Source organism: Martes martes (assembly GCF_963455335.1).
Source record: "Martes martes genome assembly, chromosome: 5".
Classification (NCBI taxonomy): Eukaryota; Metazoa; Chordata; class Mammalia; order Carnivora; family Mustelidae; genus Martes; species Martes martes.
The window spans coordinates 63,042,571-63,066,452 of NC_137892.1; the positions used below are offsets into that span (position 1 = coordinate 63,042,571).

The window sequence follows — 23,882 nt, forward strand, 5'->3', positions numbered from 1 at the left end:
AGTGTAGGAGCATGGAGGTGTTTTAGGCGCTTTATGAATGGACAAACCGTTCATACGAACATTCATGTTCTTGGGTAATATTCTTTGCTTTACAGAGAAAAAAGAAAAGTTCAATTCCAAACAGTGTAATAACAAACAGAGTAGAGAATATTTAAGAATTTGTGAATAAATTCTAGAGTTTTACAAATTAATAACGTGAATTTTAAAAAAATACTAAATAGTGTATAGTTTTTTTTTTTTTAAGATTTTATTTATTTATTTGACGGAGAGACAGAGAGATCACACGTAGGCAGAGAGGCAGGCAGAGGGATGGGGGAAAGCAGGCTCCCTGCTGAGCAGAGTGCCCGACGCGGGGCTCCCTAGGACCCTGAGATCGAGACCTGAGCCTAAGGCAGAGGCTTAACCCATTCAGCCACCCAGGCGCCCCCAGTGTATAGTTTTTAAAAGCAAAAATATTTAAGTACCATCGAAAACTGAAGAGAAAACCTCCCCAAATCTTTCGGTGGGAGGGGTTTTAAACTTACAGATTTCTGGTAACTTTATATTTTATTGGAATATTTTTACATTTCTCTTATTTTTAATGTCTCATTACTCTCTGGGGTCACATAGTAGGCTGTCACTGGATTCATACTGAATTAAGTGAAAGCTGTGCTGATGGCTTTGCAGGTGTCAGAAGAGTAAAATTAAAATGTAATTTAAGTTTTACTAATAAAATTGGGTAGTCTGCAAAATTGCTAGTCTTTGACATTGGGTTTAAATTTTGATTGTACTAAGCTGACCGAAATCTTATATACAGCATATGGAATACAGTTTTCTGCCCCTTTTGTTCTCAGGTAAGATAACCAATTTCTTTTCATTTTTCATTCAGTGTATTTGGATGATGGGTTGTTCTAATAGGAAGCTTGTTGTAGCTTTACACTTCTATTAGCAAAATGTTCAGCTGCTGAATTACCCTATAAGTCAGTGTCAGTCTGTTTTGCATGTGATTTACTTACAATTAATTTACTTTTATGGTTTGTTAACATCTAAGACGTTTTTCTCTTAGAGTTTCTGATTTGCTGTTTTGTCAGATTTGGGCCTGGTTTGGGGAAAGATGTACAGCTTTGACTAAGACTGTTGAGGTGACCAAGCAGGTTGGATTTAAAATAAAAATAGCTAACATTTATGGAGTGCTTGTGCATTTGTGCACATTATTTTACATTTATTATCTCATTCAGTTCTCCTTACAACCTCAGTGGCTTGTTACCAGGTACTTATCTGATTCTGCTTTGCAGATGAAGAAATTGGAGCACAAGTGGTTAACTTGTCCAAGATCACAAGGTTATAACATTGGATTCTCTCTGAACTTGAACACAGACATTCTAATCTGAAAGCCCATTTTCTCAAGCACTTGGATATGCTGCTTACTACCTGATGAAATTTTTGGTGCTTTCATTAGAGAATGCACAAAACTCATTAAAAGTTTAAAACTTTGAAAAGTAGCTGTAGACAGTGCATTGCCTGGAAGCTTCCAGGAATTAGAAACATTTTGGCCATTGAATTGCAACCTAGTGGAGTTGTATAGGAGCAAGGAGATACCTGAAAGGGGTCTTTTAATCTCTCTTGAGTTTACGTTCTTTTATAAAATCATGATACTTCTTTTTAAAAAAAATTTTTTTTTAAAACCAAATGACAAAATTTATCCAAAAAAATTAAAACTTACCCTGTTTCTCTGCTGTCATTTTTTAAATTGAGGTATACTTGACATACAACATGTTAGTTTCAGGTATATAACATAGTGATTTGATATTTGTACATATTCAGAAATGATCACTGCAGTAAGTCTAGTTAACATCCATCAGTATACCTAGTTATAATTTTTTTTCTTTTAATGAGAACTTTTTTTTTCCTTCAAGATTTATTTATTTATTTATTTGACAGACAGAGGCCACAAGTAGGCAGAGAAGCAGGCAGAGAGAGAGGAGGAAGCAGGCTCCCTGCCGAGCAGAGAGCCCCATGTGGAGATCACGACCTGAGCCGAAGGCAGAGGCTTTAACCCACTGAGCCACCCAAGGCCCGATGAGGACTTTTAATATTTACTCTCAGGAACTTTTAAATACTAATACGGTATTATTGACCATAGTTACCATGCTATACAATACATCCCATGACTTGTTTTATAACTGGAAGTTAGACCTTTTGACTCCCTCCATGCATTCATCCACCAGCTCTGCTCGAATTTTTGATGGTTGATTTTGAAATAGTTTCAGATTTTCAAAAAAGTTGCAAGAATAGTACAAAGAACTACCCTTTATGCAGATTCATCAAATAAAATTTTTTGCTGTATTGCTTTATTTCTCTCTTTCTCTATTTACTCACAGACACTCACACATTCGTATTATGTTTTCTGATCCATTGGAGAATAGGTTGTATACATCATATCTTTTTCCTCTTAATAACTCGGTATGGTATGTATTTTTTATGAACTGGTATTTTCTTATGCAGCTGCAGTACTGTTATATTCAGGAAATTTAATAGTACAATTTGTAGTCTTTTTTTTTTTTTTTTGGACACAGAGATTGAGAGAGAGAGAGAGTGGGAGGGGCAGAGGAGAAGCAGACTCCCTGCCGAGCAGGGAGTCCGATTCGGGGCTGGATCCCAGGACCCTGGGATCATGACCCAAGCCGAAAGCTGACGCTTAATCGACTGAGCCACCCAGGCACCCCTAATTTGTAGCCTTTAATCCAGTGCTGTCATTTGTCCCAATAAATAATTTATTTTTAGTGTTTTTTTTTTTCCATCTAGTACAGCATCCAGTCCAGGATCATATACTTAATTTAGTTGTTGTATCTCTTAATCTCCTTTAATCTGAAATAGTTCCTCAACCTTTGTTTTATCTTTTTTTATTTTTATTTTTATTTTTTAAAGAATTTATTTATTTATTTGACAGAGAGAGATCACAAGTAGGCAGAGAGGCAGGCAGAGAGAGAGGGGGAAGCAGGCTCCCCACTGAGCAGAGAGCCTGATGCAGGACTCTATCCCAGGACGCTGAGATCATGACCTGAGCCGAAATAAAACTCTCATTTTATTTATGAGAGAGAGAGAGAGAGCGTGGGCATGCGCAAGTGAGCACAAGTCAGGGGAAGGGTAGAAGGAGAGATGGACTCCCTGCTGAGATTGATCTGAGCTGAAATCAGGGGTTGGGTGCTCAAGTGACTGAGCCACCCAAGTGCCCCCTTAACTTCTGTTTTTCACTACCATGGTACCTTTGAAAAATACATGTCAATTATTTTACAGCATGTTAATCCCTTTGGATTTGTTTGTGTTTCCTCATATTTAGATTCATGTTATGTATCACTGGCTAGAATACTACCATAGTGGTGTGGCTTTCTCAGACTTGCATCTGGAGGTGTTCTGTTAAAGTGTTGTCCATTATTTTCCCTCAGCTAATAAATGTTAGCTATTTTTATTTTAAATCCAACCTGCTTGGTCACCTCAACAGCACTGGTCTTAGTCAAAGCCGTACATCTTTCCCCAAACCAGGCCCAAATCTAACAAAACAGAAAATGACATAAATTTTGTCATTTATGTAAACTTTATCAAAAGTTTGCTTTATTCCATGGGGGATGCTTTGAGGCCGTGCAGATGTCTTGCTCATTACTAAATTCATCAACTCCTAGATATATAGCAACCAGAGATAAATCTCCTTTTTAAAAAGATTTATTTATTTATTTCAGAGAGAGTGAGTGTGAGCAGGAGGTGGGGCAGATGGGGAGTGAGAGAGAGAGAGAGAGAGAGAATCCCCAAGTAGACTCCCCACTGAGCACAGAGCCCAACGCAGGGCTTGATCCCAGGACTCTGAGATCATGACCTGAGCTGAAATCAAGAGTGACCCCTTAACTGCCTGAGCCACCCAGTCGCCCCCTCTTCGGAACCATTCTTAACCACAATGGCTGCAAAGTGTTTATTTCTAGCTCTCTGACTTCTTCCTCTCTTCTTCTCTTTGGCCTCTTGTCCTAAAGTTATATGTCCTTTGATCCTTCACTGACCATCTCAAGGATGTATAAACACTTCCTCATGATGGAATTATTGATGATTTTGTTTTCTGAATTTAATCTTATTTATCAAACTTTTTTGTTCCTTTCTCCCTTCAAATAAAACCAGAATTAGGGAGTTTTAGATCATTTCAGAAGAACAGATGCTGTATATCATTTATTGATTAATTAAGACTGTGTATTTGATTATTGGCTTCAAGATTTTCAGTTTTTTCCTTTAGTAAAGAGTTATTTTTCTTTGCATTCTTTTCTTTTGCAATTGTTGTCAATTTTTATTGCTTTTAGTTTTTTTCTAAGTTATTTTCCTGTTTTGTCTTAAAGAAGTTCTTTTGTCTTAACCAATTTGGTTCTTTGTATGTAATTAAAAATAATTTTTGTAACTTTATTTCTAGATTAAACAATTTCTAGAAAGAAACAGAGGAAACCAGTTTTTCTTAACAATAGTAAAACTACTAAATTTCCAAATCTCCTTTCTTTTGGGAGTATCATGGTATATTAGAAAGAGTATTGAATGTGGAGTGAGGCAGCCTGGGTTTACGTGCCTCTTCCCACTTGTAATGTTTCCTTGTACAGGTTGCTTGATCTCTTCAAATTTAAGTGTCCTCTTTTCTAGAAAGGTTTTGATATTTGCATATTTTATGAGGTTCTCATGAGATGGCAGAGTGGAAAGCGATTTCTAACACTGGAAAAGTGGTGGAAGCTTCACTGAGGTAGTGATATTTTAGGTCTTAACTGAGCAGTTTTTGCCAGGTGGAGTAGAAGGGGAGTTCCTCAGAGTTGCAAAAGAAAATGATGCATGCTCGGATGAGACAGATTTGGGCATAAATATTTAGAACTGTGGATAGTAATTAAAGCATGGGAATGGGCAAATGACCCCTCCATCCCCTTGCCTCAGGAGAACTCTTTTTAGAAAAAAAGGCAGTTTAGACAAAACCTGAGAGAACATTGACATTTAAGATTGAATGGAAGAACTAGGGAAAGAGACAGTGCTTAGAGGGGTAGGACACCAGAGGAAAGTTAAAAAAAATAATGGGTGGGGGGAGCTAAGAGAATAGTTAATAAGAGGAAATGACAACTGTGTTAGGAGTTGCATAATGAGAATAATTAGAATGAAGGCTGAAAAGAGGCCATTAGGTTTTTTTTTTTTTTTTTAATTTATTTATTTGTTAGAGAGAGCGAGCGAGCGAGCACAGGCAGACAGAGTGGTAGGCAGAGGCAGAGGGAGAAGCAGGCTCCCGGCCGAGCAAGGAGCCCGATGTGGGACTCTATCCCAGGACGCTGAGATCATGACCTGAGCCGAAGGCAGCTGCTTAACCAACTGAGCCACCCAGGCGTCCCGAGGCCATTAGGTTTAACAATGAAAGATGACCTTAGCAACCAGTAACTCAGCAATACAGTACCTCCTCAACAACTTTGAAAGGTAGCATTTCTGCTGGGATTGGGATGGGCTTTTCATTTGTTTAGATTCACAGAGCTGATTTAGACCCAAACGGGACTGCAGTGTATTCCTGTAGTCATACTATGTCATGTAGTATGATGTAATCAATGCTACATCAGTGTGTTTGTATTGCATTAATGAAGCCTAGCTTATTTTTTTTTAACTAAAGTTTTATTTATTGTCAGCTTTACAACATCAGCCATGAAAATTACGTATAACCCCCCCCCTTTTAAAAAAAGATTTTATTTATTTATTTGACAGACAGAGATCACAAGTAGGCAGAGAGAGAGGAGGAAGCAGGCCCCCTGCTGAGCAGAGAGCCCGATGTGGGGCTCGATCCCAGGACCCTGAGATCATGGCCTGAGCCGAAGGCAGAGGCTTTAACCCACTGAGCCACCCAGGTGCCCCACGTATAACCCTTTAACCTTTTGTATCAGTGTTTATCAGTGGAGTCTTGTAGACAGATTACATGAGTCTGTGGTTTCTGTGTAATTACAGCAAATTTAATGTTACCTCTGCCACTTGTTCTCTCATTCAAGAAGGCATAGGGAAGTGCAGCTGAATAAGAGTAAACTTTTTAAAGGATGTTCTTGAGTTTACTATATTAAAAATAAAGATAAACAAGTCCCAGATGTTAGTACTTTGTAAGTAGCAACCTATTTTTTGGGGGCATGCTAAAAAGAGTCATTGTATCTCTTAGGAGATTCCAAACTTTTTTGTGTGATTGTTTCCATTTTTTATTTATATTATTATTATTATTATTATTTTTAAAGATTTTATTAATTTATTTGAGAGAGAGAGAGAGAGCATAAGAGAAGAGAGGTCAGCGGGAGAAGCAGACTCCCTGCTGAGCAGGGAGTCCGATGTGGGACTGGATCCTGGGACTCCAGGACCATGACCTGAGCCAAAGGCAGTCACTTAACCAACTGAGCCACTCAGGCGCCCCATATTATTTTTTAATTCAGGTTTATACTATATATATATATATTTTTTTAAAGATTTTATTTATTTATTTGACAGACAGAGATCACAAGTAGGCAGAGAGGCAGGCAGAGAGAGAGGGGGGAAGCAGGCTCCCTGCCGAGCAGAGAGCCTGATGTGGGACTCGATCCCAGGACCCTGGGATCGTGACCTGAGCCGAAAGCAGAGGCTTTAACCCACTGAGCCACCCAGGTTCCCAGGTTTATACTATATTTTTGTTATTTTTTCATTTAATGCATTTTTATAGTTACTGTTGTTCAGAGTTTGTTCTACTTTCTTTTCACTTGTCCTAGTATTTCTCGTTGATAATTTTATCTCATTCAGTCACCCTGTATTTTCAGGTTATATAGTTACTAAATGAATATTTGTTGACTACTATATAAAAGAATCTATTGGGGCACCTTGGGGGCTCATGTGGTTGAGCGCCAGACCCTTGATCTCAGCTTAGGTCTTGATTCCATGGTTGTGAGTTTGAGCCCCAAGTTGGGCTCTGTGTTGGGCAAGAAACTTGTTTAAAAAAAAAAGAATCTATTTCATAAACTCAGCTACTATTAGGTAGTATAATTTATGTGAAGAAATATCCCCCCACCCCGAGCATGTGCAGGAGGTGGGGTGAGGGGTAGAGACAGAGAGAGAATCTTAAGCAGGCTCCATGTCTAACATGGAGCCTGAGCCCAATGTGGGGCTCCATCTTACAACCCTGAGATCATGATGTGAACCGAAATCAAGAGTTGGAGGCTCAACCAACCGAGCCACCCAGATGTACCTATGTGAAGGAATAATTTATGAGCGAAGTGTTTGGCTTATAATTTTTCTTCTTCTTTTTTTCTTTTTGAGAGAGGGAGAGAGAGAGAGAGAGAGCAGGGGAAGAGAGGTATGGGAGAGAGAGAATCCCGTGCGTAGCTCGGAGTCTGATGTGGGGCTTGATCTCATGACCTTGAGGTTATGACTTGAGCTGAAATCAAGAGTTGGACACCCAGCTGAATGAGCCACCCAGGTGCCCCTATAATTTTTCTTAATAAATATTTTCATAGCCTTTATTCAGTTGAATGATTCAGATTCTATTGATATTTATTGTCTCTGTAACTAGTGTAGTTTAAAAAAATAAAGTGTGATTGATTCATTGTACCATCCATGGAAGGAAAACCTTGTCTGGTATCCTTACTGTATTGTACAATATTGATACCTGATTGCATCACCCTGACTTAATTGTATATAGTTCCAGAATAGCCATTTTCTTCATGGCATTGCTTGAGTCTTTACTGTGTTAGGGTTAATTGACTTGAAAATGTCATGAAGTTTTGAGTGAACTTTACAATCAGGATTTTTAAAGTCTCTCTTCTAACTGTTCAAAGGCATATTTACTTGCAGATTTGGGATTATTCCATATGTGTATTTCATTCTTCTGTATTTTCAGCACAAAAATACAAAGTGATTATAAGACCTTTATGTTGTCTTTAAGAAAATTAAAATTTAGTTGGTGAGATAAGTCTGAAAGTGAGCTAATAGTATTATCAGTGTATCAGTGTATAGTTAATGTTAAATTGTATAATATGTCTCAACTTTTCAGTGTGCTATACCTATAAAAGGTATTTATTTTAAGCCTTCACTTACATAAACAGTGCTCTTCTGAAGAAAATAGAAATGCTAGAATTTTGAAATGTCAAACATTTTAGTTTGAGATGCTAGAAGTGTTGGAGCCCTGAGCTGTTAGCATATTATGAAGAGGCACAGGCTTCTCATTGTAAATTCTCTTGTGCTCATAAGTCCAGATTGCAAGGATGAAAATACACTCCACTTAGGATTTCTATTGTATACTGTTGTCCTTCATTTGAAGGACATATGTCCAAATATATTACTGTCTTTAACAACATATTTGCCATGTTATATATCTAAGTTGGATCCATTTTTGTTTGTTTGTTTATAAAGGGCACATAAAATTCTAGGCAATTTCAGTATTTTATTGATTTTTGACTTAGTTAATTCCATGTGTTCCAAGATGGCTATTAATGGAAGAAGAAACTGTATGGTATTTGGTATTTGCATATATGGTATTTGCATCACATTCCCAGCTAGATGAGCTGGTTGTTTTTATCTTCACATAAATAAGATTTCTAGTTTTATTAAAAGGACAACTACATAAGGATGGTCACTTCAGTGGTGCAGTAGGGTTCTTATAATTTAATTTTTGAAATATACTTTAAATCAAGTAAGATTTTACCACATTGAACAAAATGATGAAATACTGCCTGTAAGCAGATTCCTGCTCTCTAACAGATTATAAAAGTGCTCCATTTTATTGTTTAGCTTGCATTTCTTCTTGGAGATTTTATAATTTACTTTTATATTTTACCTTTTATAATTTTTTATAACTGACTTTTATAATTTACCTTAATAAATGTTCAGCCAAGAAATACTCATCTCTTGCTGCAGTATGTTAAGAGCATTGATCTGGTGAAATCCAAGGAGAAAATCTGGAATACTTAAATTCCAATTCTTACAGTTAAATTCCAAGATGTGACATATTTCTAGGCAGGTTTTTGTTTGTTTGTTTTAAATAAACTCTTTCCCAACTTGGGGATCAAGAATCAGATGTTCTACCAACCGAGCCAGCCAGGCGCCTGTTATTTCTAAAAAGTATTTAGAATTTAGAACAACATTACTAGAACAAATGATTAAAACAAACATAAAAAGGAGACAGATGGTTGGTTGAAATGTTCTTTTTTACTGCATGAAAAGTTACAAATTATCATGGAATGACAAATGTATTATAGTGAAATAATTTGACAGTATTGTAGCTGTATATATAAATGAACTACTGACAAAAACAAATTGCCTGTAGTCCAAATTCTGAATTTAAAGTGAAGCACCCAAAGTAGAATAATCAAGAAGGAAATGATTTTCCTTTATTTCATATTATTATGAATAACGTTCATTTGTATATTTAGGTAAGAATTACTTAGCTTATCAGTTGAAAAGAGTTCATAGGTATAGAGAAAAGAACAATTTATAGTAAGTGTCTGCTATTGATGGGCTGATTATTTATATTGCTGATAGGATCTGATCTAATTAGAAGGCCAGTGTCTTAAATCTTTCAGTTGAGTGAGTTGGCATGGTAGCTGGGCAAGGGAGAGATGCATAAATAATGCTAGTTCCAAATCATGGGTTGGCAGAGCTACACATCACCCAGCTTTACTCTAGGAATGGGTTTTCTCAAAATTTCTTAAAGCCTAGATTAGGAATGTGGTAATGAAGGATGAGGGGGAAGTTAGTACTTTGAGGGCAAAGAGGTGAGTAGCAGATTAGAAGATGGGGGGCTAGATCATGTAGGGCCTTTGGATTTTATTTTGAGTCAAAGGAGCAGCCAGTGGAGGGTTTTGAGCATTAAGGACATACAGAAGTCATTCAGTTAAGTGCCCTTTGTGTACCAGCTATATTTCCTGCTTCAAAAAGTTTATAGTCTGTCGGGTGCTTGGGACCTGCTTGTACATTTCCAGTGTTTATTTAATAACTTAAAAAAGTTTATAAGTAATTTACTGATTTAACATATATGAATGTCTTCTGTATGCTAGGCATTGTTTTTGATGCTGGGGATTAAGTAGTGGAAAAAAATGCCTACTTTCATGGAGCATATATTCTAGTGGAAGGAAGATGATCAATAAAGAAGTCACTATATAGTTGATCATTTGATGATAAGGAGTGCAGTGGAGAAAAGTAAAGCAGGAAAAGAGGACAAAGGGTTAGGATGGAGATTGGGTTGGAGTTTAAAATATCAGGGTCAGGAAAATGTACCCTTGAGAATTTGTTAATGGAGCACACACATGAAGGAAGTGAGCAAGTGATAAGCAGCTGTCTTGGGAAGACTATTCAATCAGAAGAAATAGCAAATGTAGGGCCCCTGAAGCGGGAGAACATCTGACCTGTGTGAGAATCAACAGATAGGGCAATATGGCTGGAGTAGAGTGAATGAAGAGGAAGGGGGAAGTTGGTAGTTGAGGAGGTCAGAGAGGTAAGGAACCAGATTGCATAGGGCTTTGTAAATCATTGTGAGGACTCTGATTTTACTCTGAGTGAGAAGGGAAGGTATTGGAAAGTTTTGAACGTAGAAGTGAGGTGATCCAATTTAGCTTTTAAATGGATTGCTTTGTCTCCTGAACTAGGAACAGTCTCCAGATCTAGGGTAGGGTGACTGACAAGGAGACTGTTGCAATAATCCAGGTAAGTGAAGATGATGACCAAATCAGATTGGTGTTAATAGAGTGAAGGGGTTAAATTTGGGATTTATTTGGAAGGCAGAACCAATGAAATTTGCTAATGATTTGGATGTGGTATGTGAAGGAAGAAGATATCAGGGATGAACACAAGGTTTTTTGCCCAAATAGCTGTTAAGTTTGAAATTTGCTGTCAACTAAAATCCAGATGTGTGAAAAGGAAGTTTTTAAAGGAAAGAGGAATCAAGAGCTTGAGCATGTTAAGTTCAAGATGCTTATTAGACGTCTAAGTGGAGATAAGTTGGGTGAATGAGTCAGAGGTTTCAGATTAGAGATCTATATTTGGGAGTCATCAGGTCATAGATGGTAGTAAATTCCGTGGATTGGATGAGACACCAATGGAGTGAAGGTAGGAAGAGAAAAGATCAGAGTACTAAGCCCTGGGGGCATTCCTGGGAGCAACTGGGTCAAATAGTACCAACAGTGTCAAGTAAGATGATTACTGACAAGTGGGTTTCGGATTTGTCCATGGAGGGTTTTGGTGACCTTGACAAGTAGTTTAGGTGCAGTAGTGGGACTGAATGCCTGAGTGGACTGGGCTTGAGAGAAAAGAGAGGACTCACTGTTAGTATGTATTAGGGTAGGGGAGCAGAGAAATGGAGTGGTACTTGGAAAGGAATGTTATTAAGTCAAGGGATTTTTTTTTTAATGGGAAAAACTGTATTACCCTGTTTGCTGATAAAACCATCTGATGTAGAGGAGGAAAAATCGGTGATATAACATCGGTGATGTAACTTGCGATGTTACAAGTAAAGTAACAAATTTATTTGATTTAAAGACTCACTGGACTGATATTTCTTATCCTTATAGGAAATTTAGCAAATACAGATGAAAAAAATAACAACAGACACAATAAATACATATGAATATGATAGCAAATACAGATGAAAAAAATAACAACAGACACAATAAATACATATGAATATGAAATAACAAAAACAGATGAAAAAAATAACAACCCTAATTTCAGTATCCAGATAGAATCCATTAACATAATATAGATATTCCCTTTTTTCTTTTGCATATATGTATATTATATATTTTAAAAGCAAACTGTATGCTTTTGTAGTGTAATATGGTGTTATGTTTTGTTCTTTTTATTTACTAGTATATGGAGTCTGTTCATTTCTTAAAGTGATAGTTCTTTTAGGGCATATTGTAATTAAACCACTAACTTGGAAGAAGCACTAAACTTTTAGAAAAGTGAACAATTACCATAATACAAATGAAATTATATAGCTAAATTTCAGATATTATTAAATTTCACACTATTGTTTTACTGAATCATATTTCACAAGCATTTAAAACTACTGAATTATATGGAGTATCTTTAATTTGCGCCATGTAAAAGTAAAAGAAGTTAATAAGCACTAGGTGAATTCTGTTTGGATAACAAGGATTTGGAAATAATGATTTTAGGTGGTATAGGGAAGTAAAAATGTGTTTGTTTTAAACTTTTTATTTAACCTTCAGTCTTGTGGATATTCTGTAGCTTTTAAACTGTTCTTAAAGAAGGAGCTCCTTTCTCATTTTTCCTAAAAGAAGAGAAACTTATGTATGTTTTGCTTAAACAGAAATCAAAGAAAGAGTGTTTCGGGAAGGAGGTAAGTGGTGAGCAGTATGAGCTGCTGCAGTGAATAGGCCAGTAAAATAAATTCAGAGTAAGTTTTTCTTGGACTTAGTGATGAGGCACTTGTTGGTGACCTTGGTGGTAGTGCTGACAATAGTGTAGGGAAATCAGATTGCAGTGGATTGACAAATGGGTGAGAAGTGAGTAAAGGAGCACCACTTCTCCAAAGAACTTTGGCTTTCACGGGGATGTGAAAGGGTAGAATTATAGGAACATGGAATCTAAGGAGCTTTTTAAGGATTGAGAGAGCTGAGAATACTTAAATGGTGATTGGAAGGAGGCAGTAGAGAATGGTGCTGGAAAACAAGAGAGAGAGGTCTAGAGTGATAAAGAAAAGGAGGAAAGGTTGGATTTGGAGGCCAGTGTGTAGTCTTTTGTTAAAGAATGAGAGGAAAAAATGGCTGGATCGTCTGATGAGTGGGAGAGGAAGTGGTAGGGATGAATGTTTTAGAAGAAGTCTGAAGTAGTTGGTAGAAACAATGGGGAAGGCTTGTGGGATGATATTGAGGGGTTGCCAAGTAGAGGTTAGAAATCATTGATTTATACTGTCAACAGTCTGATCTTTTTCTCTAGTAGCACTCAGCAGTCCTTTCATAAATATGAAGAAAATGGTCAGTTCATATGGCAGGATTGAGGTTTAGCTAGGTGGGTGCTATGAATGACAGTTCAGCAAGAAGTTGAGGATATTGGTAAGAAAGATGTTGAAGTACTTAAAGATGGTATCTAAGCCGGAGTGGGAAGAAAAGTAAAGGTAGTAGAGGGCTGATGGGAAGAAAATAGAGTATCAGGGGACCAGAAGTGTTTAAGAAGTCAAAGGAATAGGTGGTGTGGAAATAACTGAATGAGAGTGCTGGAAGGAGAGGAGACTGATCAGAAAGAGTTGTATGAATTTAATATTTCAGAGATTGAATAGTTTTGGGTGTTCACAAGGTTTGGGTATGATTTAGGGTATGACTGTGACAGTTAATGGCTGAAAGTTGCCTGGAGCTGAGAATCAGTAAAAATGATTAGGACAGGAATTTAGAAATCAGAGTATTGGATGGGCTTCCAAGTGGATGTTAAAGTCACTCAGAATAATCACCAGTGGCTAAAATGTCTTGAGTAAAGAGTAGCAAATCACAATAGCAAGGATAAAAGAAGTACTTAGGCTCAATGGTGTTTATTTTTGAAGATTTTTTTTGCTATGAATGCATTAAGTCTAGTATCAGAAATAATGATTTCTTCTGATCCTCCCTTTCCCCCTTATTTATCAACAGTGAATATCATTGTTTCCTTTACACAGGGACTGTTAGAAAACTTAGAGTAAAATTTGTGGTGTGTGACTAGCAAGTGTAGGGAGCTTTGTGGCATATTAGCCTTACTCTTGCTTTTATTTTAATTTCCATATTTTTCCTTGCCCCATTAAAATTTTAAAGGGTTGCTCTCTATTATGAATAATTGAATAACCCCCTTAAAGTTGGGAACAGGACAGTACATAACTAAATGTATGGAAGTAATTATGGGAGACAATAACAGTTACTTTTTTTTTTTTTAAGATTTTATTTATTTATTTGACAGACAGAGATTACAAGTAGGCAGAGAGGCAGGCAGAGAGAGAGGAGGAAGCAGGCTCCCTGCCGAGCAGAGAGCCGGATGCGGGGCTCGATCCAAGGACCCTGGGATCATGACCCAAGCTAAAGGCAGAGGCCTTAACCCACTGAGCCACCCAGCCGCCCCTAACAGTTACTTTTGATACTGCTCCTATTCCATGCCACCATTGCCTTATTATGTCAAGCCTTTATTGAATGGCTTCTCTGTTTTGTCTCTTCTTGGATTGGGGACACAAACCAGCATTGTAATAGTAGTAATAACAGTAATAATACCTTATATTTTTAGAGTACTTTCATATTCTGTAGTTTTCTGGCCATCCATCCCATATGCCTCAAGAATTCATAAGTTCCCTGGTCTTCATGGGAACATAGTCCTGTCTTCTGTCCTGCCTGTGGAATCTTGGTGACAGAAGTAAGTCTAGATTCTTTCTGTTCAAAATCACCCATTGTTGATAGACTTGGTACTTTTTTTTTTCCCCATCCTTAAACCCCACACTGCAGACATCTTCACATTCTCCTTAACCTAGGCCTCTTTTGCCTTGATTATTTGCACCAAATGTAAGGTGCAAACAGACCACTCTTCTGCTTACTAGTGCTACCTCTGTTATCCTATTACTTTCTCATCCAGAAACTCTTAGGTTCACTTGTTTTGGATTCCACCTTCGGTTTTTATAGGACACCTTGCCTACATACTTGTACTATTTCTCCTTTTTTTTGAGTTCTGTTATGATCCCATATGTGTAATTATCTGTAGGGTCTCTTAGTTTCCAAAATAGAGAAGTAGTTTGCATGTTGTCTGGGTTCGTGGGTACTATTCCCTCATTCTTTCCTGGCTTTGGAACTCCAGGGCTTTTATATTTGTTCTTTGAAAACAGTATTCCATTGGTCATATATTAGTTTGCAAAACATTTTCTGTTTTTCTTTTTTTTTCCCCACAAGGACCCGATTTAAATAGTGACTTATATGACAATGCAGTGTTTGTTAAATCATAAAAACTGGTTTAAAAATGTGTTGTGTCGGGACACCTGGTTAGCTCTGTCAGTTAAGCATCTGCCTTGTGCTTGGGTCATGATCCCAAGTCCTGGGATTGAGTCCCAAGGACTAGCAAGCAAGGCTCCTTGCTTAGTAGGGAGCCTGCTTCTCTCTCTCTCTGCCACTTCCCCTGCTTGCACTTTCTCACTCTCTCTCTCAAGTAGATAAATAAATGAAATCTTTGACAACCCCCACCTCCCAAAACCATGACCATTTCAACATGGGACAGGTAACTTCATATTTGTCTAAGAGTGTTCTCATTTAAATTTAAACTAATGGTTAATACATTAAATTTTATTGATAAAATACTACATTCACATATTCATAAAACCAGGGCTCAGAGGCCCTTAGAAAATTCCTATTTGAGGTGTCAGAATGCTAACATTAAGAAAAAAAGTTAATATTTGCCTAGTATCAAATGGAATAAGGAGTGCTCCAGGATTTGAAGGAGACGATGGTCTGTGAAGGCTTGGAGCTGCTGGAGAGTAAGACTTTGATTTAGGCATTGATATAAGGAAGGAAAGGATGAGAGTGTTCTTTTTTTTTTTTTTCTTTTTTTAAAGATTTTATTTTTGAGTAATCTCCACACCCAGCGCAGAGCTCAAATTCACACCCTGAGATCAAGAGTTGCATGTGCTACTGACTAAGCCAGCCAGGTACCCTGAGGATGAAAGATGTTCTTAGTAGGGTATGATATGGGTTCACAGTATGAATGAAGGTAACATATTTTGACTTTTTTTCTGACAACAGTGAATGAAGCAGTATGGATAAAGAGGGGAGTTCCTGGAAAAGAGCAGTGGAAAATTTGAGAAGTAGTTGTTAGACTGTGATGAAAATTGGACTTTAACTTCTGTTCTAAGAACAGGAGTTGATGATTACAAGTGACTTTTTGGGAAGATTAATCTGGAGTTGTGTGGAGAATAAATCAGAGAAAAGAATCTGGAGGCAGACGGCGACCATAATGGAGGTTGTTATAAAAGTCCAAGAGTAATGTGATGATGATTTGAAGTCTGTTGGTGTAAGTTGGTACGAAGAGGAAGGAAGTTGTGAGCACCTTATGAAAGGGGAATTTAGAGGTCTTACTCACTGGATTTGGTTGAGGGGAGGAAGGAATCGAGAAGTTTGGGTTTTTAGCCACGCTAGAAGAATGTGGGAACTGTTGACTGAAATGGGGAAGGGTTGAGAGGACCTTTGGGAAGGAGAAAGACATTTTCATTGGTGATGTTGGACTGTAGTTAAGAGAGATCAGAACTGTCAGTGTATATTTGGGAATGTTTTGAGGTGAGAGAGCAGTATATATTGTCTGTGACTAAATGCACCTGTCATTAGATTTAATGAAACTCTGTCAAAAATCTGTTCTTGAGATAGGTTTGTGGTAATAGGAAAGGTCAGTATAACATTGGCCCAGAAATATTTGGGAATGAAAAAAAGGTAAAAGCATAGTAGCTAAAGAACATTAGCCCCAAATAGTGTGAGTAGTTAGATTACTAAAGAAATACAAATGGCTCCTAGTAATTAAAGGAATGCAAACATTCTTCCTATTTCCATATATGAAATAATAGTGTCCTTAGAGAGTAGTTTTTGTTATATTTTTATGTGGGATACCACAAAGTGGGCAACTGTGTGTCATTGTCCAGAATTTTTGTTGAAATCTTACCCAGTCCTTGAAATCCAGAAGCATGGGACACTCTTCTGAGTATATAAACTCAAAACCTTTGGGGGCAGTAAGAATTTCACACACTTTTATGTACTTTAATAAAATCAAAATAGATGACTGTTATTTAATAGTACATATTATAGAAATGCTAGGGTTAATTGAAAGTAAATAAATGAAGTTGGAAACATAGTTCTCATAATTTCTGGCTAACAATATCAGCTATTAAAAAATAATAGATTGGTTTTCTCAAGGTGATTGGATACTTGAACATTTCTTCAAAGAGAAAATGTGCCTGGAAGTCAGAGATGTTCTTGTTTACACACACACACACACACACACACACACACACACACACACACAGAATGCTGTATATACTGGTACCTTATATATTTTTTAACAAAGGATTTTGGATGGTAGTGACCACAAATGGTTTTTTCTTACTTTCTTTAGCATTCTTAGTATTTTGAAACTTTTCATTAATGTAAAAAATTATAAAAATTTTCAGTGTGATTTGGTCACTAGTATGTTTTATATTTCAAAAATTTAAAATCACATAGAAATAATTTTTTGAAGAGATGACACTCTTTTCAAGAGATGGCAGAATTTAAAATAATCATGTAAATTTAGGTGATTTGTACTTTTAGATTCTATTCCTGTCAAATAGTAATTTATAGGACCTTTTTTCTCTTTCAAGGCCTACACAGCCCACATCAGGAAACACGACTTTTTAAAAAAAGTGTAAAAAAATACATAACATTAAATTTACATCTTAACCCCACCTACAGTTCAGTAGTGTTAGGTATACTCACATTGTCATAAGATAGATCTCTAGAACTTTTACGTCTTGTAACACTGCCATGTGACTTCTGAAAACTAAACTTTTTAGTGAGATTTTCAAGTGCTTCAGGGACAAAGCTTATCTAAGGTAGAGATTGCATATTGGTTTCCTCAATTCCCTACACAGGAGGCTGATCCAAACTCATCAGATGGAAAACTTGCCTTCTGTGGCCTTGGAAAATTGTGTGTGTGTTTTTTTTTAAGAATTTAAAAATTAATCTAGCTTTGAGTTGGCATATCTTATTAACATAGTTGTAGAACACTTATATTTATTCTACTATAGTATATGAATTTCTTGGAGGAAAATCTAATACTAATACTCAAACTTGATGCACATACTGACTCTTTGGCATGTCTGTGTTTATGCCCATCTGTTACTGTGGCACCCTGCCCGTTATTGTGGGGGCATGCCAATAGCAGTGAGGCATGTGAGCCAACAAAGATGAATTGTTTGGATGGAATACACTGTTCTGTAATACTAATTAATTTTGAGCTGATGAATCTACATGAGATAAAGTTAACCAAATACAGTCAAAGTAATGTCAGTGAAAATAAAATTTATTTTGACTTATACAGAAGTGTATCACAGATGTTTTAGACTACTATTGAGAATAGTTAGAATTAGTGTTCATTATGGTTCCAGGGATCAGTTTTCTTTCCATAAAAATTGTGAGTTTAAGAGAAAAAATATACAACAGTTGTCTTGTGGTAGATTATAGACTAGAGAGGAAGTACTGTGGCACTGTCAGTTATAGATTTTATTCTTACAGGATATTACTTTATAGTTTTTGAATTATAACTGAAGTTGACAGCAATGTGGTAAATGGGAAGAATGTTGGATTTCGAAACAAGACTCACATTTAATTTCTTGCTTTGCAGTTCCCTAGTTCTGTGGTGGTATACTTAAAAGCTGTGTGAGTTCACAATTTCTTATGTCTGTAAAATTTTCAGCTTGTATGCTGTCTTGTATTTCCTGAGCTTCAATTTTCTTATCTATCAAGTGGGAATAATAAAGCCACACATGTGTCACAGAGACTTTGTGGTCCTAAAATAATGTGGTGTTATAAGTTATAGAAAACAATACCACTGTCGGGCAGCTAAATACATTAATTATATGTTAGAAATGCAAGGCGTATTAGTGGCAAGGTAGTCAGTAATGTGGAAAATACATAACTCTCTCCCATACTTTCAGAGATAACTACAATGAGAAAGTTCTTATGTATCCTTCCAGGAAATTTTTTAAAAATCAAATGATTATATATATACTGTTCTCTAATGTGTCTTGCTTATCCTTTAATACATCTTGGAGGCCTTTCCATATTAGCATATGAAACTATGTCAGTGTTTTTTTAATCACTATATAATATTTCCTACTATTCCCTTTATTTAATCTCATTTTGAGGGGCATTTGGTTGATTTCACTTTTTGTTGAATATAAGCAATACTGCAACATAAGCTTTTGCATATGTGTGAGAACTTATCTATTTGTAGTAAAAATTTCTAGAAATAGAGTTGTAGGTCAAAGGTTATTGCATTTTAAATTATGATAGATATTGCTAAATTACCTTCCAGATGGGTTGCACCAGTTTTCTCCCTCCACCACCAGTGAAGTCTGTTTCCCTTGCACCTTTGCCAATACTGGGTACCATCCAATTTCATAACATTTGCCAGTCTTATAGTGCAAAATGTTATTACATGGAGTCTTCATGATTGTGAGTGTATTAAGTCTTTTTCCTCATATTTATTGGTTTATTCTTTCAGTAAATACTTTTAAGTGTCTTTTATCCATTTCCCCGTTGGTCAGCTCTTAATTGATTAGTTAGGGCTTCTGTATAATTTAAGAAAATTACTCATTTTTGACTTAGTTTGTGGCGTTTTTTTGGTGTAAAAGTTTTAAAATTTTATGTTTTTCTTTTCTTGCTTCTGAGACTCCCCCAGTCTTTTTTATAGAAAGTGGCATTTTTGGTTTATAGTGCTCTTCAACAGTGAAACTTTTCCTTGTGCCAATCAGTTTTTTTTTTGTCTCAGCACATATAAGCTCAGCTGGCTCAGTGCTCTGTGGAGATTTTCTTGAAAACTTTGAGGATGAGTTGTCATATTCTGGAAGACATCCTGATAACCTGAGCGAAAGTAGAACTTACTTTGTGCTGCCTTCCAAGAAAGCAAGTAGCTGAGGTCATCGATAAAAGGTTTGGCAAACATGGAGACTTGCTGTGATATATGTGTGGCATCATGGTTTTTAAAACTTGTATGCATGGGATGTATACCTAGAAAATGTAATCCTAGTTTTTAACCTTTATTGCGTCATGGAGCCTTTTGAGAATCCAGGGAAAGCTTGGAGTTTTTCTGTTTCTAATGAACATGTTAGTATGTAGTATGTATTCATTTATTCTTTGAACTAATATTTATTGTGTGCCTTTTATGGGCCTATAAGGTGTTAAGTGCACTTGAGAAAACAACCATAGCCTTCATTTATAAATCCTTTGTAGACCTTTTGTTGGATCCTCATATATCCAGGTTTGTTTTTGCCATAGTATCTGCAGAATTCCTTTGGTTGACTCCTTCTCCTCATTTGAGACCTCAGCTTAAATGATTACTTACCCAGAGAGGACTTTTATGATCACCCAATCTTACTTTATTTCATTACCCTATTTTAATTTTTTTCCGTACTCCTATATGGTCTTTCTGTCCACTTTTGTTGTTTTCCTTCCTTTTTCCTTCCCTCCCTCTTCTTTCCTTCTTCTATCATTTCTGTCATTCCTCTTACTCCCACCCATCCTGAGTTCAAACTTAGAATGTAAGTGCCAAGAAGTCAGGGATCCCAGTATTTTGAACAGTTTCTGGGGCATGTGGATATTGAATTAATGAACTTGCTAGACATGGTAATAAGTACTTTACAGTGATCTCATTAAGTCTTCATTACAACCTCTTCAAAGTACATACTAACCTTAAGTTTTATTGATTTTTCTCTGTAAATACATCTTTTAAAAAAATTATAATCTGGTCCTTTACAGAAAAGTTCTGCAGACCTTTTTCTTAAGGAAATGTCTTTTTTTCTCTGCATACTTTTAAGATTTTTCTCACTTCTTTGATTTCCATCAGCTTGACCACACTATGCCTAGAGTAGTTTTCTCTGCGTGTGTGTGTGTGTGTGTGTGTGTGTGTGTGTGTGTGTGTTTTCTGTTTTCTTCAGGTTTTAAAATGTGTGGGCTTATGTCTTTCATTACTTTGGAAAAATTCTTAAAATCTTAATTGAAAGACTGGGATATATACCGTACCTCTGTACTTGCCAGAGACTTGAATTCCAACTCCTCTACATAGCAGTGCATAGTTGCTGAAATCCCTGCACAGATATTTAACTTCTGAACTGTTTTCTGCTGGATTTTCTGGAATCATGCCCTGTGAAAATGTAGATGAGTACTTGAAGGGATTTTTGTGTACCTTTTCACTGGTTCTCTCTTTTGTAATTTTGCCCTTCAAGTTCCATTTCCTTTATTACCTATGAACTTCAACATTTGTCTCCTCAGTCTGTTAAAACTGCCATTTCTTGTTGAGTTCTAGTCTCCCAAATGGCGGTTTGGGAAATATATTTAAGGTAAAAACTGGTGTAAATAAGGAGCTCACTTTGTTGTCTGCTTCTCTTCTTTGCAGAATTTTGGCCCCGTAAGTCCTGACTGCATTGGTTGGTTGCTCTCTAGTGCCTTCAGAAAGTTACTTGTTTCTTCCAGCTTTTATACTTATTTTCTGTGGCAGGTTTAGTTTCTTACAGACCCATGGGCAGATGTGGAAATCCCTGCAGTGTATTATAAACATAGCAGCCAGAATGATTCTGTCACATATATCAGATCATGACTCTCCTATAGTCAAAGCCCTCCAGTGGTTCCTTTTTTCATTTGGAGTAAACATATTATTTACTCCCCTTTCATTGTCTCGTTTGCCTAGAGTGCTCTTTCTCCATACCCCTCACTCCCAGTGTCTGCATGGCTGACTCCTTTACTTGGAAATCTTTGTTCAGATGTCTCTTTATTTAGCTTACTCTGACCACCCTCCTTAAAATTGCCTCCTCCATTTCCTACTGCATTCTCTTCCCTCTGCTCTATTTTCCCTTCATATCACCTCATGATTTAAAATTTATTTATTATGTTTGTTGTTTTGTCTCTTTTAGTTATTAGGATGAAAACTCTACAAGGGTGAGGATTTTGATCATATTTGTTTACTGGGGTGGCACAAATGTAAGTGGTAGCCAGATGAGAGTAGAGTTACAGAATCTGAGAGGGGAGGGAATTTAAGATGGAGAAGTAGTGGTTAATTATATCAAATGTAGAGGAATAATTTAAAAGTATTCATGGAATTTTTGCATGAATTTTTAAATTAGGAAGTTGTACCTTTGTTACAGAAGTTTTATTGGAGGAGTAAGAGAGAAAAAAATTACCCAAGGTTGAAGAAATGGTGATGGCAATTTTACACTGTTCCTTTTTTAGTTTTGTGAACAATATAGAAGGAAAAGTTCATATTTACTTGGATAATTTGTGTTTTTTTTTTAGGGGGTTAATAGATGGATGATTAGGTAGTTGGGAGTTCTTGTTTTATTTACTCTTGTATTATTAAGTCAGTACTTTGTCCCCAAAACTATACAGTGTTTTGAGTGTCATCCAAGGAAAGTATAGGCCATAACTGAACTGTAAGTTACTAGTAAGTTTTTATATTGTGCACATAAATGTATCATGAAGGCCATTCTCTTTGGCTACTTAGCACTAGAAAAAAGTAAATTCTGACTTTTGTTCCCAGCTGTTTTTTTTTTTTTAACATATCTATTTGTACAGTGTAACATTTAAGTAGAAACATTTTTCATTTAAGTGGTTCATAAAGCAAGCAGAGGTGCCTGTGTTTTAGAATTTTTAAATTTTTTTTGGTAGGGCTTGAAAAGGCCCACCTTCCTCTCAAAGATTTGATATGTCGTTTGGGGGACATACCTCCAATTGGAAATTGCTATTCCATGTTACTTTCCCTAGTCCATCATTCCTGGGTTTAAGTTTCAGGTGTTGCTTTTTATAGTACACAAATTTTGGTGAATGTTTTGAGAAAAAAGAAGGTGATTGTGTATATTTCAGTGCTTGCAAACTGATGAAAGAATTTTTTTTTTCTTTCAAATTTCTAGTCCATCATGGATCTTCTGTAAAATACAATAAGAAATAAATTACTGGAAAAATGGAATGAAAGAAAGCATGCAAAATGCAAGCCCCAATTTTTTTTATTAGATTCAAAGATATAACTTTATACTGTTGAATTATTGTCAAGTTTCTAGCTTTGCTTGCTTTCGGTTTCTGTACATGTCTCCTCATGGATTAGTAAAAAGAATTTGTGGATTAGTGATGGTTCTTGGACAGAACTTTCTTGGATCACACTTTGAGTATCACCAATACAGTGTATAAGGCTATATAGTCTTAATCATTCCCTTAATTCACATTGTTTTTAAAAAGAGTGAAAGATTTAAATGAATTATGGATTATAGACATTTTATTATTTATTTTTTTAGTACTTTCTACACCCAACATGGGTCTTGAATTCATGACCTTGAAATCAAGAGTTGCATACTCTTCTGACTGAGCTAGCTAGGTGCCCCTGGATTATAGATTTTTTTTTTTTTTTTTTTTTTAAGAAAAGACGTAATTTATACAATGTTAAAGCTCTCCTACCTCTTAAGTTCTTATAACTGGTAACATTTTGCTTTTTGATTATAGGTGATGTTTTTTACTGGTACTGATGAGAGTGACTTTCTGGTAATAGTAAGATTTTCTCTAATTCCAGTTACATATTTTCCTTTAAACTATAAAAAGATATATTTTGAAAATGAAAGGAAAAGTTATACCACTTATTACCACAAGATGTCACTTATGTAAAAATAAAGCTGGTATCCTAGTACTCAAAGCTGGAAAGCTGCTGGTCAGTAGGTAAATAAAAGAGCAGGTAAATTTAAAAAAAAATAATTGAAACAAGTATTGTTTTTCACCTGCCAGTGAAAGTATTGCCAACTCAGCATTATTTGAATCAACTCTCTTAATGTTTAGCAGAAGGAATTTCTTAATTTCTAAGATTAATGAACTAAGCGATACATGTTAATAGGCCATATTTGAATCCAGATAAGGAAGGAGGTAGACCTAAAATGACCCTGTACAAGTGTACTTATTTTGAGGGTGAATCAGGTGTGTTTTGTTTTGTTTTGTTTTTTGAGGTATTTGTTTTTTTAAAAAGATTATTTATTTGTCATACAGACAAATAGAGACAGACAGACAGAGAGAGAGAGAGAGCAAAGGCAGGCAGAGGCAGAGAGAGAAGCAGGCTCCCCGCTGAGCAAGGAGCCGATGTAGGACTCGATCCCAGAACCTTGGGATTATGGCCTGAGCCGAAGGCAG

At 36.3% G+C, this 23,882-nt stretch overlaps 1 protein-coding gene and 1 pseudogene across 2 annotated transcripts in view; one reads left to right on the forward strand and one right to left on the reverse strand.

Annotated features, from left to right (window-relative positions):
* LOC308342884 (large ribosomal subunit protein uL23-like) overlaps positions 1 to 23,882 on the reverse strand; it is a 1,151,147-nt pseudogene that overhangs the window by 644,868 nt on the left and 482,397 nt on the right. The window lies entirely within an intron of this gene.
* Positions 1 to 23,882, forward strand: part of AP3B1 (adaptor related protein complex 3 subunit beta 1) — a 282,043-nt gene that overhangs the window by 760 nt on the left and 257,401 nt on the right. The gene's annotated exons all lie outside the window — the stretch shown is intronic.